The 16,785-nt window shown below is 42.7% G+C and overlaps 1 protein-coding gene across 5 annotated transcripts in view; it reads right to left on the reverse strand.

Annotated features, from left to right (window-relative positions):
- Positions 1-16,785, reverse strand: part of ST3GAL3 (ST3 beta-galactoside alpha-2,3-sialyltransferase 3) — a 130,568-nt gene that overhangs the window by 36,326 nt on the left and 77,457 nt on the right. The gene's annotated exons all lie outside the window — the stretch shown is intronic.

Genomic DNA, 16,785 nt, shown 5'->3' on the forward strand with positions numbered 1-16,785 from the left:
GGCGCTTTGACAAGGCTGGTGGGTGGGCTTCGGCCCCCTCCCCCCGCGCTGCCCAGGATCTGGCTGCCTCCCCAAGGTGGCAGCCTGGGCAAGGTGAGCCAGGAGCCCGGCTCCGGCCCAGCAGCCCTGATTGAGGAGAAGCTCTCCAAGGACAGGAGAGGAAACTTCAGGCGGACAGCCCCCCAAAAGGCACCCGAGCCACGCTTGAAAATGCAGGAATGGCAGCTTCCCCGCCGGGGATGGAGCCGCCTAACCCGGGGCTGGGAGGGATACGTTATTGGTAGAACTGTGAGTGCGTCCCGGCACTGGGAGAGCGATGTGGGATTATGCCGGGTGATGTGTTCTGAGAGGTTCCACTCCGAGGCATTTACAGGCCCCACAGACACCCACAATTCACAGCAGTGCTTTTTGTGGGAACAGAGTGGATGGGGGCTGAGGAAACAAATGGTGGGAGGCGGTTCCGGGAGAATACTCAGCCATATAGAAGTACAATGAATTCGGAGAAAATACGATGAGGGGATGAGGAAGGAGCATCGAGAACACAAAGGTGTGTTGGCCGAAAGAACACAAAGCTGAAGCCAGTGATCAGCCTAGGAGGGGGGAAGGGGGAGACTCTGCCAGGTATGGCCGACCAGGTGGTTGGGTGTGACAAGCTACTTTGTTTTTAAGGCTGGCTGGGGAGGATGGAGGCCCTCGGGGTGGCCCTGGACGTCTGTGCCCACGCCTGTGACATCTGATGGCCCTCTTCTCCTTCATTTCCCACCTACCTGGGCTATGGGGGAGGGAGTCTGCCTGCCTCAACTATCTCCCATGTCAGCCCATCCTCCAGGCATCTTCCTCCTAACATGTCTGCCAGGTCTCTCTCTTACACACACAGAGCCCCCTTCCCCAATAAGTTCCCGTGACTCCCTGTCACCTCCAGCATCAAACATCCACTCCTATTTTGGGCTTCCGCACCCCTCCTGGCCCTTCCCAGCTTTCCCTTTTACATGTGGCTCCCCTCCATGCCCGCTGGGAAGCAGAGGCCCGGCCTCGTGGCCCTTCCTCCGACCCACCGTTCTCCCATCTCTGTGGCGGTGCTGGCCCTGCCTTGTCATCCCCAACTCCTGGCTTCCCTGGGGGAGGGGGGGTAACAAAAGCTGGAGCTATTTTCTCTTTTGCTTTTTCTTTCTCGAGGTTTCCCCCTTCTATTCTTCTTTCACATGACTGATGTGGAAATATATTTAATATGATTGTACCCATAGAGCTTAGATTAAATTACTTGCTTTCTCTGGGAGGAAGGAGGGAGAAAAAACTAGAACTCCAAATCTTATAAAAGTGAATGCCGAAAATTATCTTTATATGTAATTGGAAAAAATAAAATACTCTTCACTGGAAAATAATCGCCAACCAAAAAAGCAACTGCAAATCACAGGCCAGTGAGCCTGACTTTGATTCCTGGCCAATTCTAGACCTGAGGCCCTATGCTGGGGCCCATGGGAGCCTGCAAACTGAATGGGGAAGAAGTCCAACATAGACAACATGCCCTACAAGATATTCAGTGTGGATAGAAGGATTCTAACTGAAATTTCCTGTTTCCTTCCATTTTTAAATACTTAATTGTGAGAAAGGTCCATTTCATCAGTTTTCCTGCCCAAATAGTCCAGGACACAAAGAAAGTAAAGAATGTCTGGTCTAGACTTGATTGTGGCAAGCACCCCCAAGGGCTTTTGCTTCCTGTCCATCACCACCCCCTCCAGTCCCTGGGGGCAGCTGCACACAGGGCCGATTGAAGAGCAGCAAAGTCTCTGTCTTTCAGAAAGCCAAAGTCATTTCTGCTGGCCAGATGACCGGAGGATCATCTTAGCCATGACTCTATAAATTTAGAAAAAGAACTCAAAGAAAAGGGGAAAAAACTTATTTGTATAAAAATATTTATAGCTGCTCTTTTTGTGGTGGCAAAGAATTGGAAATGGAGAGGATGCTCATCCATTGGGGAATGGCTGAACAAGTTAGGGTATATTGTTGTAATGGAATACTAGAGGGATGGTTTCAGAAAACCCCCAAGAAGAGCTTTATGAACTGATGCAGAGTGAAGTAAGTAGAACGATATTGTACAAAGTAACAGCAATAATGGAAGGATGTTCCTCTGTAAAACATTCGGCCGCTGAAATTCTAAAAATAAAAGGAGAGATCAATAAAATTGAAAGTAAAAAAACTATTGAATTAAATAATAAAACTAAGAGTTGGTTCTATGAAAAAACCAACAAAATAGACAAACCCTTAGTAAATCTGATTAAAAAAAGGAAAGAGGAAAATCAAATTGTTAGTCTTAAAAATGAAAAGGGAGAACTCGCCACTAACGAAGAGGAAATTAGAGCAATAATTAGGAGTTACTTTGCCCAACTTTATGCCAATAAATTCGACAACTTGAAATAGAAAAATACCTCCAAAAATATAGCTTGCCCAAACTAACAGAGAAAGAAGTAAATATCCTAAACACTCCCATCTCAGAAAAAGAAATAGAACAAACTATCAATCAACTCCCTAAGAAAAAATCCCCAGGACCAGATGGATTTACATGTGAATTCTATCAAACATTTAAAGAACAATTAACTCCAATGCTAAATAAACTATTTGAAAAAATAGGGATTGAAGGAGTCCTACCAAACTCCTTTTATGACACAGACATGGTACTGATACCTAAACCAGGTAGGCTGAAAACAGAGAAAGAAAATTATAGACCAATCTCCCTAGTGAATATTGATGCTAAAATCTTAAATAAAATATTAGCAAAAAGATTACAGAAAATCATCCCCAGGATAATACACTATGACCAAGTAGGATTTATACCAGGAATGCAGGGCTGGTTCAATATTAGGAAAATTATTAGCATAATTGACTATATCAATAACCAAACAAACAAAAACCATATGATCATCTCAATAGATGCAGAAAAAGCATTTGATAAAATCCAACATCCATTCCTAATAAAAACACTGGAGAGCATAGGAATAAAAGGACTTTTCCTTAAAATAGTCAGGAGCATATATTTAAAACCTTCAGTAAGCATCATATGCAATGGGGAAAAACTGGAACCTTTCCCAGTAAGATCTGGACTGAAGCAAGGTATTGCTTCATTATTATTTAATATCGTATTAGAAACACTAGCCTCTGCAATAAGAGTCGAGAAAGAGATTAAAGGAATTAGAGTAGGCAATGAGGAAACCAAACTATCATTCTTTGCAGATGATATGATGGTATACCTAGAGAACCCCAGAGATTCTACTAAAAAGCTATTAGAAATAATTCATAATTTTAGCAAAGTAGCAGGATACAAAATAAATCCCCGTAAATCCTCAGCATTTTTATACACCACCAACAAAATCCAAGAGCAAGAGATACAAAGAGAAATTCCATTCAAAATAACTGTTGATAGCATAAAATATTTGGGAATCTACCTACCAAAGGAAAGTCAGGAATTAGATAAGCAAAATTACAAAAAAGTTTCCACACAAATAAAGTCAGACTTAAATAATTGGAAAAATATTAAGTGCTCTTGGATAGGCCGAGTGAATATAATAAAGATGACAATACTCCCTAAACTAATCTATTTATTTAGTGCTATACCAATCAGACTTCCAAGAAAATATTTTAATGATCTAGAAAAAATAACAACAAAATTCATATGGAACAATAAAAAGTCGAGAATCTCAAGGGAATTAATGAAAAAAAAAATCAAATGAAGGTGGTCTAGCTGTACCTGATCTAAAATTATATTATAAAGCAGCAGTCACCAAAACCATTTGGTATTGGCTAAGAAATAGATTAGTTGATCAGTGGAAAAGGTTAGGTTCACAAGACAGAATAGTCAATTATAGCAATCTAGTGTTTGACAAACCCAAAGATCCTAACTTTGGGATAAGAATTCATTATTTGATAAAAACTGCTGGGATAACTGGAAATTAATATGGCAGAAATTAGGCAAGGACCCACTTAACACCATATATCAAGATAAGATCAAAATGGGTCCATGACCTAGGCATAAAGAACGAGATTATAAATAAATTAGAGGAACATAGGATAGTTTATCTCTCAGACTTGTGGAAGAGAAAGAAATTTGTGACCAAAGATGAACTAGAGACCATTACTGATCACAAAATAGAAAATTTTGATTATATCAAATTAAAAAGCCTTTGTACAAACAGAACTAATGCAAACAAGATTAGAAGGAAGCAACAAACTGGGAAAACATCTTTACAGTTAAAGGTTCTGATAAAGGCCTCATTTCCAAAATATATAAAGAACTGACCCTAATTTATAAGAAATCAAGCCATTCTCCAATTGATAAATGGTCAAAGGATATGAACAGACAATTTTCAGATGATGAAACTGAAACTATTACCACTCATATGAAAGAGTGTTCCAAATCATTATTGATCAGAGAAATGCAAATTAAGACAACTCTGAGATACCACTACACACCTGTCAGATTGGCTAAGATGACAGGAAAAAATAATGATGAATGTTGGAAGGGATGCGGGAAAACTGGGACGCTGATGCATTGTTGGCGGAGTTGTGAACAAATCCAACCACTCTGGAGAGCAATCTGGAATTATGCCCAAAAAGTTATCAAAATGTGCATACCCTTTGATCCAGCAGTGCTACTACTAGGCTTATACCCCAAAGAGATACTAAAGAAGGGAAAGGGACCTGTATGTGCCAAAATGTTTGTGGCAGCCCTGTTTGTAGTGGCTAGAAACTGGAAAATGAATGGATGCCCATCAATTGGAGAATGGCTGAATAAATTGTGGTATATGAATGACCAGCAGGATGAATACAGAGAGGCTTGGAGAGACCTACATGGACTGATGCTAAGTGAGATGAGCAGAACCAGGAGATCATTATACACTTCGACAACGATATTGTATGAGGATGTATTCTGATGGAAGTGGATTTCTTTAACAAAGAGACCTAACTGAGTTTCAATGGATAATGATGGACAGAAGCAGCTACACCCAAAGAAAGAACACTGGGAAATGAATATGAACTATTTGCATTTTTTATTTTCTTCCCGAGTTATTTTTACCTTCTGAATCCAATTCTCCCTGTGCAACAAGAGAACTGTTTGGTTCTACAAACATATATTGTATCTAGGATATATTGCAACATATCTAACATATATAGGACTGCTTGCCATCTAGGGGAGGGGGTGGAGGGAGGGAGGGGAAAAATCGAAACAGAAGCAAGTGCAAGGGATAATGTTGTAAAAAATTACCCTGGCATGGATTCTGTCAATATAAAGTTATTATTAAACAAAATAAAATTAAAGACTGTTCAAAAAAAAAAAAAAAAAAGAACATTAAATTTTGAGTGCAGGGGAAAAAAAAAAAAGATTAGGCCGCTCTCCTCAAGACGATGATCCAAACACAAGATTTTGCAAGGGTCAATCCTGAAAAATTATCCATGCATATGTTTCGAAAATAAAAAGCTTTAATTAAAAAAAGATGATGATCCAAGACAATTCCAAAGGACCCAAGATAGCAAAAAAATATTATCCACCTCCAGAGAGAAAACTGATAATGAACTCTGAGGGCAAAATTGAAGCATATATTTTTTCAGTTTTTCTTTGTTTCTTGTCTTTGGGTGTTTTATTATGCAACATGGCTAATAAAGAAATGTGTTTTGCATGATTTTACATGTACAATCTATATCAAATTGCTTGCCTTCTCGAATGGTGGGAAAGGAGCAGGAGAAAGGAAAACAATTTGGATTTTAAAATTTTTTTAATTTTTAATTTGGGGGGCAAATCTAGAATGGAGATTTTTTTAATATTTAAATTAAAAAAATTTTTTAATGTTAAAATTTTTAATATGTAATTAGGAAATATTTAATGAGATAAATAAAAGTATATTAAATTTTTAAAAAAGAAAGCCCAAGAACAATTCAGGATTCTGGATCTAGTGTTGGGAGGGGTCTCTAAGCTATCCAGGACAAACTCTTATTTCATAGAGGAGGAAGTGTGACCTTACCCCAGGTCAGCCAACGAAGATAATTACATCAAAAGAAAGTTTTGCCCCTGGTTCTCTTTCTCCAGTGTCCTGCTTCCTGCCATTCTGGCTTCAGACAAGAAGAGGGAGGGCAGCAGTGAATCAGGGCCCTGGCTGAGCACCCTGGGAAGGGCTGGTTGTCCCCTTTGCTGCCTCCCTTGCTGTTCCTCATGTGTGACTTCTGTCTCCCATTTCTGAACTCTGGGGCCCATGGCTGGAGCACTCTCTCCAAGTCTTGGCCCAATCTCTTCCTCTTTCTCTACAGGGCCTGCTGCCAGTCCTTTCCCTCTGCAATCCTTCCATTCACACTATCCGTCTCTGCACAGTTATTGGCTTATGTTAGCCTGGGAGCTCCTCGAGGCCAAAGACTGAGATTTTGCCTTTCTCTGTATCCTTAGCACTTAGCACATGGCCTGGTATACAATAGGCATTTAATAAATGACTGAGTAGCCTAGATTTTAGTAGTGTATTTAACCAGCTCTCTCATGTTACTCTTATTTTAAAGATCGATGTGTGCTAGACACAGCAGAGCTCAGTGGATGTGGGACTGCTGGGGCAGCTGGACCTAAAAAGACATTGTAATGGTCCCAATCAACTTTTAATGTAGGCTTCTTCTTTAGGGGGTTCTTTGGCATTCAATGTGCTAATTAAAATCTTTCTATAAGAGACAGTCAATGTACTGACTAGTTGGGCTGGGATCCCAAAGGATCTTTCTCAAGGATTGAAATTTTGGTTGAATAAAATTAAATAACAGTAGAAATAAATGTAAAATCTTAACCTTGAGTTCAAAAAATCAACCATACAAAAGCAAGCATGGAATGGGAAGGGAAGAGGATGACTAGACCGTTATTTGTCTCCAAAAGACCTGAGAGTTTTTAGTGCATTGAAAACTTCGTATGAGTCCCAGCCCAACAAAAACCAAGGTTGTCTTAGGTATCTGTGCTCCCAGGACCACCTGGGGCACGGGGCTCAGTCTAGATACTAGACACTGACTGATGAAAGGACATCAAAGAAGACAACCAACACAGGGAAGTCCTGGAGCTCATGCCACAGGAGGAAGGATTGACCAGCTTGGAGATGTTAAGGCCAGAATCTGTCTTGACTGTTGGTAGCCTTCCCCACAGTTGACTTCCCTCTCCACTCTAGATTTTCTTGACCCTGCTCTCTCTTGGTTTCTCTCCAACCTCCTTGATTGCTCTGCCTTGGTCTCCTTTTCTGCCTTTTCCTCCAGTCCCTGTCCCCTTCACATAGGGATGTGCTTTGGCTACCTACACACATACACACTCAATTGATTTCACCCACTCCAGATAGGATCTTCTCTATACAAATAATTTAAATCTACATAACCACTCATCCTTTCTTTTCTGGATTCAGTCCTACGACACAACTGCTAAACATCCCCAACTGTATGTTGGTGAAGCAACGAGGCCAAAAGGGAATCTCTTCCCCTCTAGGCATCCCCACCCTGTTCCCAATTTCCTCTCTCCGTGGAAACTGGTCCCATTGTTCCACTTACCCAAGTTCACAATCTCAGAGCCATCTCTGACTCTTTACTCTCACCAGATATCCAGTCTGTTGGCAATTCTCATTTTTAACTTCTGAACATCTCTAGCATCTGTCCCCTTTTCCCTACTTGCCAGGCCACTAGCCTAAAGTCAAGTCCTCAATTCCACTTGCCCAGACTATTGCAACAGTCTCTTCATTGGTTTCCCCATCCAGTCTGTCCTTTTTTTTTAATTAATTTTTTCTTTTAATCTAGGTCAATATTACAACATCGATGTTCTAACAGAACAGCAAACTTAATCAACCACCTACAGTGGACAATCACTATCCAATGTATGATATAAACGTCCTTAAGTGTGATTTCAAAAGAAGAGATGTAAAGCTTAAAAAATATTTTTACACGGAAATCACTTATTTCTAAAGATGCTAAAATGTGTGCAGATCTATTTAAGTGACAAAGCATTTAAAACCTCAACAACCTTTTAAGTTTTCCAAATCGTTTGCCAAACTGCTTTCCCTATGGCACATGGTTCATACACCACCCCACCTGCCTTGCTACAGAAGCCTTTGAATCTCCAGTAATTAGGCCCAAGAGCCTTGGATTGCTCGGCTTAGAACCCCTACCACGGAGCCAATGCCATCCAAGCTCATGAGTACATGGTAAGCACTGACTCACATGGCCCTCTCTGTCTAACAATGGTTCACAATCCACCCAGCCACCTTCTTCTCATCTGCCCAGTGGCAGCATATACCCTTTCTACCCCTTCACACTCTTCCTAGAGGAAGACTCCTCTAGTACTTCTCCTTCAAATCTGTTATTACTTCCACCCTCAACTGGCTCATCCCCAAGCAAGGTGATTATCCTTCTATTCCTTTATAATTGATTATCTTGAATGAAAATTTTTCCAATGAACAAACATTTATTTTCTAACCTTCCTGCCTTCCCCATCCCAACTAAAAAATCAATAAAAATAGAAAGTAGAGCCAAGATGGTGGAGAAGTATGAAGAAATAAACCAACTCCCCTCCTCTCCCCTGTACAAGTCATTCAAAAAGATCTGGAAAATGCAGGAGCCTGAATCTTGATTAGAAAATGTAAGAAAAAACACAGCTGAATGACTTTCAGTCCAGGCTGACATGAGGAAGCATAGGTAGGTCTATAGACACAGGGGAGAGGGTTTGGCCACAGTCACGCTAGGTAAAACATTCTAAGGCAGAGAACAGGGAAAGAAGAGCCTCAGAGCAGAGAGGGCCTCTGCTGGTGCAGGAACTGCTCACTGGAAACTTTGTACTTCCCCTCCCAGTTCCAGGTCCCATATCCAGGGATGACTGAGCAGGGTAGCTGTCCTTAGGGGTGGTATGACAAGGAAAGGAGGGATTGAGGGCTTTAAGCTATTCATCGAGAGGAGCAAACTCAAAAGCAAACAGCAATTGTGCACCTCCAGCCCCAGGAGCAGAACCTACAGAAGAACCAGGACAGGAAGCCCAGATCAAAGGGCAGCCAATAGTTCTGTCCCTCTGGTAGCAGAGCTTCCCAACTGGCTGACTAACAGGGGCTGAGTTCTGAAATGAGTCTACTGGAAGTCTAAAAGGGGCAAGCCCACCAGCCTGCTATTCAGCCACAAACTCAAGTCAAGCACAGCCATCATGCTTTGCCCTGTATCTGATCACTCTGAGAGCTAATAGGTCTTTAGCCTGAACTGTTCCTGAAGTCCTGGAGTAACACAATAGTCAATACCCATAAGAAAGCAGCAGCAGGAGCAGTCTAGAAGTTCCCCCAGAAGTGTGGCTCTGTCACACTTCAAGTCTAAAGCCAAAAGTGGGCTAGAATGAGAAAATAAAGAAGAATCCCATCATTTAAAGCTATTACGGTGAAAAGGACAGAACCCAGAAGAAAAGAACAGGTGTTCATGGGTCTGTCTGGGTCTCCGTGAGACTGTTCTCTCCTTGTTCTCCTCGTACCTGTCCCATCATTTCTTCTGGACTTCTTTACTGGCTCTTCACCCATGCATTTTAGCCCAACCAACCAAACGAGGTTTCTTATTGGTCCTTAAGTACAGCACTAGCTCCCACATCGAGGTTTTGCACCAGGACCCTCCACACTTGGAACACTCTTCTTCAGAGAAGACCTTCTACAAAAAGGCTTCCTGGTCGCCCCTTCTCACTCTCTTCCTGTGCTGTACATATAAAGACACCTATTCTCTCCCTGCTGGCGTTGTTCTTGCTCCTTGAGCATGGAGCCTGCTTTGTTTCTGCCCATGAATCTCCATCTCGGGTACATCTCAGTCACTTAAAAATGGCGCGCTGGCTGACCGAGGTTTCCCCATGCCGCAGAAGCACAGTTCCATTCCTGCCCGTGAAATCGCCGCTCTCAGGAGCTCTGGGCCCTGCCACGTGCCTACCCGGCAGCTCCCTACCCAAGGCGGCATGGGATGGGCTTTAATAGGGATAGAAGTCAGAGCCAGCAGGAGAGGGCTGGGGAGGGCTGGAGCCTTCGCTGCCAAGGCCAGGCAGTGGGAACTCCGGGCGAGGGCAGGAAGGCACAAGCTACATCTCAGCAGACTATCACAGCCATGCTGTTTGGGAATGGATCCTGCCAGATTAAAGTCTTAGCTTTTCTTGGGTCTGTGCCCAAATCAGTCTGCGAAAGGTGAGCTCTCCATGATGAGCAGAGACGAGACTGGAACTAAAGAAAGCCATCCTTTACTCCTCCTGGCTGTGCTGGACTGGAGTGTCATTGCTCCCAGGGAGACCATCTGGGACCTCTCTTTGGCTTCTGGGTGGTCAAGCTGGGGTAACTCTGGGACCTTAGGCCTCAAATGGGAACTTCCTTGCCTTTTTTCACTGTTTATTACTTTTGTTTTTTCCCCTTCTCTTATTTTTCAATTAAATATTTTTTAAAATTTTAACATTCATTTTTTTAAAATTCTGAAATCCAAATTCTCTCCTTTTCGTTTTCTCTTTCCATATTAGCCATGTTGCAAAACAAAATACAGACCGAAAAATGAAAAATAAAGAAAAATTTTAAAATACCTTTCAATCGGCATTGAGCCTCCATCAGTTCTTTCACTAGAGGAGAATATTTTTCAGTGTAAGTCCTTCTGAATTGTCTTTGATCATTATATAGGTGAGAATAGCTAAGTCATTCATAACTGATCATCAATGAATTATTGTTATTATTACGTACAGTGTTCTTCTTGCTTGGATCACTTCATTTGCATCAGTTCATAGGAATCTTCCCAGGTTTTTCTGAAAGCATCCTGCTCATCATTTTCATCAACATAGTATTCTATCACAATCATACACAACTTGTTTGGTCTTTGCCCAATTGATGTGCATCCTGACAGTTTTATAACACTTTCTATGTACTTCCAAATTATTCTCCAGAATAGTTGGATGGGGACAACTAGGCAGCACAGTGGATAGGGCTCTAGCCTTGGAGCCAGGAGGACCTGAGTTCAAATCTGGTCTAAGACACTTAATATTTCTTGGGCAAGTCACTTAGCCCCAAATGTCTTAAAAAAATCAAAGAGAATAGTTGGTGATAATCCATTAACAGGGCATTAGTGTCCCAATTTTTCCACATTCCTTTCAGCATCTGTCATTTTTCTTTTCTGTCATGTTAGCTCATCTGTTCGTATGAGGTGAAATCTCAGAGTTAGTTTAATTTGCATTTCTCTAATCAGTAGTGATTTAGAATGTTTTTATATGGTTCTAGATAGCTTTCATTTCTTCTTCTGAAAACTTGAGTCTGTTATCAACTGGAGAACTGCTCTTATTTTTATAAATCTGGCTCACTTTTCTGGATATCTGAGAAACAAGACTTTTGTTAGAGAAATGTAACAAAAAAATTTTCCCCCTAGTTTCCTGCTTTCCTTTTTTTTTTTTTTTTTGCTGAGACTTGCCCAGTGACTTGCCCAGGGTCACACAGCTAGAAAGTATTAAATGTCTGAGGCCAGATTTAAACTCAGGTCCTCCTGACTTCAGAGCTGGTGCTCTGCTTTCCTTTTAATCTTGATAATAATGATTTTATTTGTGCAAACTTTTTTAATTTCATGTAATCAAAATTATCCATTTTATATCTCATAATGTTCTTTATCTCATGTTTGAACAAATTCTTCTCTTATCCACAAACCTGACAGGTAAAATGTTTCATGCCCCCCCCCCAACTTGTTTATGATACTACCCTTTATATCTAAATCATGTACCTGTTCTGACATTATTTCACTACACGTTGTGAAATATTGATCTATTCCTAATTTCTGCCAAATTGCTTTTTAGTTTTCCAAGAAATTTCTGTCAAATAGTAATTCCTTGTGCCAGAATCTTGGATCTTTGGGTTCATCAAACACTAGATTACCATGGTCATTTACTACTGTGTATTGTATACCTGATCAGTTCTACTGACTCACTACTCTACTTGTAGGTAGTGGCAAATTGTTTTGATGATTATCATTTTATAATATACTTTGAGATCTGGTACTGCTAAGCCATCTTCCTTCCCATTTCTTTTCCTTTGGTTCCCTTGATATTTTTGATCTTTTGTTCTTCCAGATGAATTTTATTATTTTTCTAGTTCTACAAAATAATTTTTGGTAATATAATCGATGTAGCATTGAATACGTAAATTAATTCAGGCAGAATTATCATTTTTATTATATTGGCTCAACCTCTCCATGTTCAATTCCTATCTCTCCAGTTGTTTAGATGTGCCTTTATTTCCACGAAAAGTGTTTTGTAACAGTATTCATTTAGTTTCTGGGTTTGTTTCAGCATGTAGATTACCAACTATTTTATACTATCTCCAATTATTTTAAATGGCATTTCTCTTTCTATCTCTTGCTGCTGGGTTTTATTGGCAATGTAAAGAAATGCTAATGATTTATGTGAGTTTATTTTATATCCTGCAACTTTGCTAAAATTATCTCAACTAGTTTTTTAGTTGAATCTCTAGGATTCTCCACGTATGTAATCATATTTTTTGCAAAGCGATAGTTTTGTTTCTTTATCGCCAATTCTAATTCTTCCCATTTCTTTTTCTTCTCTTTTTGCTACAGCTAACCCTGCTGGTACAATATTAAATAATCGTAGTAACAATAGGCATCCTTGCTTCATTTCTGATCTTACTGTGAAGGCCTCTATTTATGCCCACTACAGATAAAACTTTCAGGTCATTCTAGATAGATTTGGACTAGTTGATAGAGTACTGGCTCAAGAGTCGGGAAGACCTGAGTTCAGATCTAAATTTAGACCATTAGCTGTGTGACTCTAGATAAGTCACAACCTTATTTGCCTTAGTTTCCTCACCTGTAAGTTGAGTTGGAGAAGGAAATGGCAAACCACTCCAATATCTTTGCCAAGAAAACTCAAATGGGTCAGATTAAACAATATTTATTATTTTAAAGGAAGCTCCATTTATTCCTATTCTTTCTAGTGTTTTTAATAAGAATGTTGTATTTTGTCACAAGCTTTTTTTCTGCATCTATTGATATAATATTATTTTTGTTAGCTTTATTTCTAATAAGGTCAATTATGTTGATAGTTTTCCTAATATTGAGCCCAGTCTTGCATTCCTGGCATAAATCTCACCTGGTCATTTGTGATATATTGCCATAATCTCCTTGTTAGTATTTTATTTAAAATTGTTGCATCAGTATTCATCAAGGAAAATGATTTACAGTTTTCTTTCTGTTTTGGCTCTTCTTGCTTTAGGTTTCAAAACAATATTTGTGTTGCTCCTTTTTGGCCTACTTTTCCAAATAATTTATACAATATTAGAATTAATTACTCTTTAAACGTTCGGTAGAATTCACTTATGAACCCATCTAGTCCTGGGGATTTTTTCTTAAGGAGTTCACTAATGGCTTATTTGATTTCTTTTTCTAAAATTGGGTTATTTAAGTATTCTATTTCTTCTTCTGTTATTATGGGGAATTTATATTTTTATAAATATTTAGCCATTTTACCCAGCATGTCAGATTTATTGGTATATAATTGAGCAAACTAAGTTCTAATGACTGCTTTAATTTCTGTGGAGGGCCAGAACTCTGAAAAGGTATACTTAAATCTAGCTCAGTAAGGTACTTAAGCTAAGCATATACTTAGTACTTAGTATGGTGATGCAATGGTTGCCCACACTCAGTGTCATAGTGATATAATCATAATGAGGTATTTAAGGGAGTCACAGAGACAGAATGCTCTCTCAGCCACAGACACAAGAGAAGATGCCAGACTCCAGACTCCATATTTGATCAGCCTCATGGTGGCCCTCCTGCCTCCCTCGCTCCTCCACTAAGACCAAGGACTCAGGCTAATCCCGAGGTCCTCCAGAGAGCTAGTCTGGACATTACAATTTTCCTCTTCATAGTGATGCATTATCCTTTTCATTTTTTATTTGAAATTTGATTTTCTTCTAACTTTTAAAAATCAAGTTAATCAATGATTTGTCTATTTTGTGGGGGGCTTTTTCCATGAAATCAACTCCTAGTTTTATTAGTTCAGTAGTTTTTTACTTTCAGTTTTATTAATCTCTTTGTTGATTTTAGAATTTCCAATTTGGTGTCTGACTGAAGATTTTTAATTTGTTATTTTTCTGTTTTTTTTAATTGTATGCCCAATACATAGATCGGCTCTATTTCTATTTTATTGATGTAAGTGGTTAGAATTAGAGTTTCCCCCTCAGTATTGCTTTGCTGCAAAATAAATTTTGGTATATTATTCCATTGGTTTCATTCTCTTAAACAAAATTTTTTATTGCTTCTTATGATTTATTCTTTGACTCATTCATTCTTTAGGATTAGATTATTTAATTTACAATTAATTTTTAATCTATGTCTCCGTGGTCCTTTATTGAATGTAATTTCTACTGCATTATGATCTGGAGAGATGTATTGAAAAATTCTGCTTCTCTGCATTTGGTTGTCCAGGACCAGTCACCACTTTGGTGCAACAAACCTTCCTGCAAACTTCCGACGTTGCCTGGGGCTGGAAATTGGCTCACCCGGGCCTTTATTTTATTTTGTTGCTCCAGAATTCAATTTGAGGCACTCTTTTAAAGTTGGGTAGAGGGCAACTGGGGAAAATTCAGGTGAGCTGGCCTGTTTATTGCTTGTTTGTAGGAGCCTCTACCTACTGTGGAATATCTGGTTCAAAACCTAACTTCCCAAGCATTCGATCACCCCATTCCTAAGTATCTGCTGAGCCCCGGGCACTCGGCGAGACTTTGGGATCCAGGGCAGTCCCCGCCATCGGAGAACTGCCACATTAACAGCGAGATGACAAGTGGAAGGAAGGGCGGAGCCAGCGACAGTGAAGAGGGAATGCGGGTTCCTTTCCAGTACCAGTGCTCCTAGGGCTCTGGTTACCCTTCCCAGAGCAAAGGCGAAAGGTGGAAAGAGAAAGGAGAGGAGATGGCCGGGCTCAGGTTGGCTGGCCGATAGCTGGAGAAAGCCGACTCTGGGCTGAGGGGGTGGTGAGGGAGGACCGACTTGTCCTTCCCTCCAAGCAGCTCCGCCCTAGGCGGCTGTGCTGATGTGTCCCCTGAAAAAGATCACAAGGCTCTAGTGCACCCCATACTCAAGCGCACTGAGCTCAGGCTTTCCTAACTCTAGTCCCAGGGCCCTTTCCTCTGTGTCCCCTTTGTTACATCGGCAGGACCCCGCACAGAAGCCAAGCCAAGTTGTTCTTTTCACCTTCCAAGGAGCTCCCCCGGAGAAATGAAATGTTATATCAGCAATGAGGGGGTGGGGCTGCCCCAGAAATCCTTTTTGGCCGGTGGGCCCAAGGACAAGACCACGCCACCCGGGAGAAGTCAAAATCCGCCCCAGCCCCACGGAGACGGGTTCAGGACTCCCAGGTCTTCCCTCTCAGGCCACGTGAGCACCCGTCTCCCCTCCACGTGCTTCTGCTCTAAGGCGTCTTCCCTGCTGGTGGCAGTGGTAGAAAGAGAAATTTCCTCCCCAACCCTTGGCCACAATTTTAGAGAGAAAAGTCTAGAAATGAATCCTCAAGAACTCCCTCCTTTTTTTCTTTTCCTCTTCCCCCTTTCTCTATTCTACTCCCCCTCTCCTTTCCCCTTGTCTTTCTCCTTCTCCCTCTTTCTCTCCTCCTTCCCCTCTCCCTCCTTGACCTTCTCTTCCTCCCTCCTTCCCTGCTCCTTCTTTCCTTTTCTTTCTCCCTTTGATTACACTGCTTTCCTAAAAGGAAGCTACATGGCTGCCAGAGGGAGACCTTGCAGGACCCGGCAGGGGCTGGCCAAGACACAGAGACCCGGGGCTGGGGGCGGACTCTGGAACTTCCCCGGCTGCCTGTGATTTGGGGCTCCTTGGCGCTCAGAGCCGGCTCTGCGGTTGCTCTGGCTCCCCCCCCCCGACAAGGCCCTGAGCTCGGTGTTGGCCCAGCGGGGGCTTTGCCTCCCAGAGGCAGCGGCACGTGCTTCTGGTCCGCCATCACTTTCCTGGGCCCCGAAGGACGAAGTGCTTCGTGTTCCTCCCTCCGGCCCGCGGGCCCTCAGCCCCTCCTCCCCACTGGCTCCTCTGCTCAGCTCTTTGCCTCGCCGGGGGCCGGGAGCAGCTTTCCCTCCTCCTCCCCAAGCCAGGTGATGAACGCTACGTGGCTGCTCACTCCAGGCTGGGAGCACAAGCCGCGGCCCTAGTGCAGGCTCCGGACGTGGCTGCCGAAGGCGCTCACCTGCCCCCGGCGGCCCCACTCCCGCGCTGGCCCAGCGGGCCCAGCGCTGTTCTCGCAGCCGCCACGGCCACCGCACCCAGGAGCCCCCGGCTTTTGTTGAACAGGTCGGGGTTCAGGGGCCCGAGTCCCTGGGGAGCGGCAGCCCCGCGGGTCCAGGAAGGCTCTCAGTGCCGCGGACCACTGGCGCCCGGGCTGGCCGGTCACGCAGGCACGCGGCTCCCACTTGCCAATCCGGGCCCCTGAGGACAATGTCTCCCTGGGCCACCTGACTGCCGGACTGTGCGTGGGACAAGAGGGTCACAACGGCCCCCCCAGGCCCACACGGACACAGGGCCAACAGGGAGGTCGAGGACCCGCAGTGAGCGAGGGGAGGGCCAGGCAGGGCCCCGGAGAAGCCAAGGCCGGCAGGGCAGCCTCCTCCCTGCCCGGCCGCCGGGGACGCGCTTCCATGCCCCAACTCCCTGGCCCGAGCCCTCTCTCTGCGGCGTCCCCTCTCAGGAGAGCTGCCGGAGCCCAACCCAGGCTACTTTCCTTGGCAAAGAGCAGACAGTGCTTTCCCCCAGCTT

Source organism: Antechinus flavipes, chromosome 4, assembly GCF_016432865.1.
Source record: "Antechinus flavipes isolate AdamAnt ecotype Samford, QLD, Australia chromosome 4, AdamAnt_v2, whole genome shotgun sequence".
Classification (NCBI taxonomy): Eukaryota; Metazoa; Chordata; class Mammalia; order Dasyuromorphia; family Dasyuridae; genus Antechinus; species Antechinus flavipes.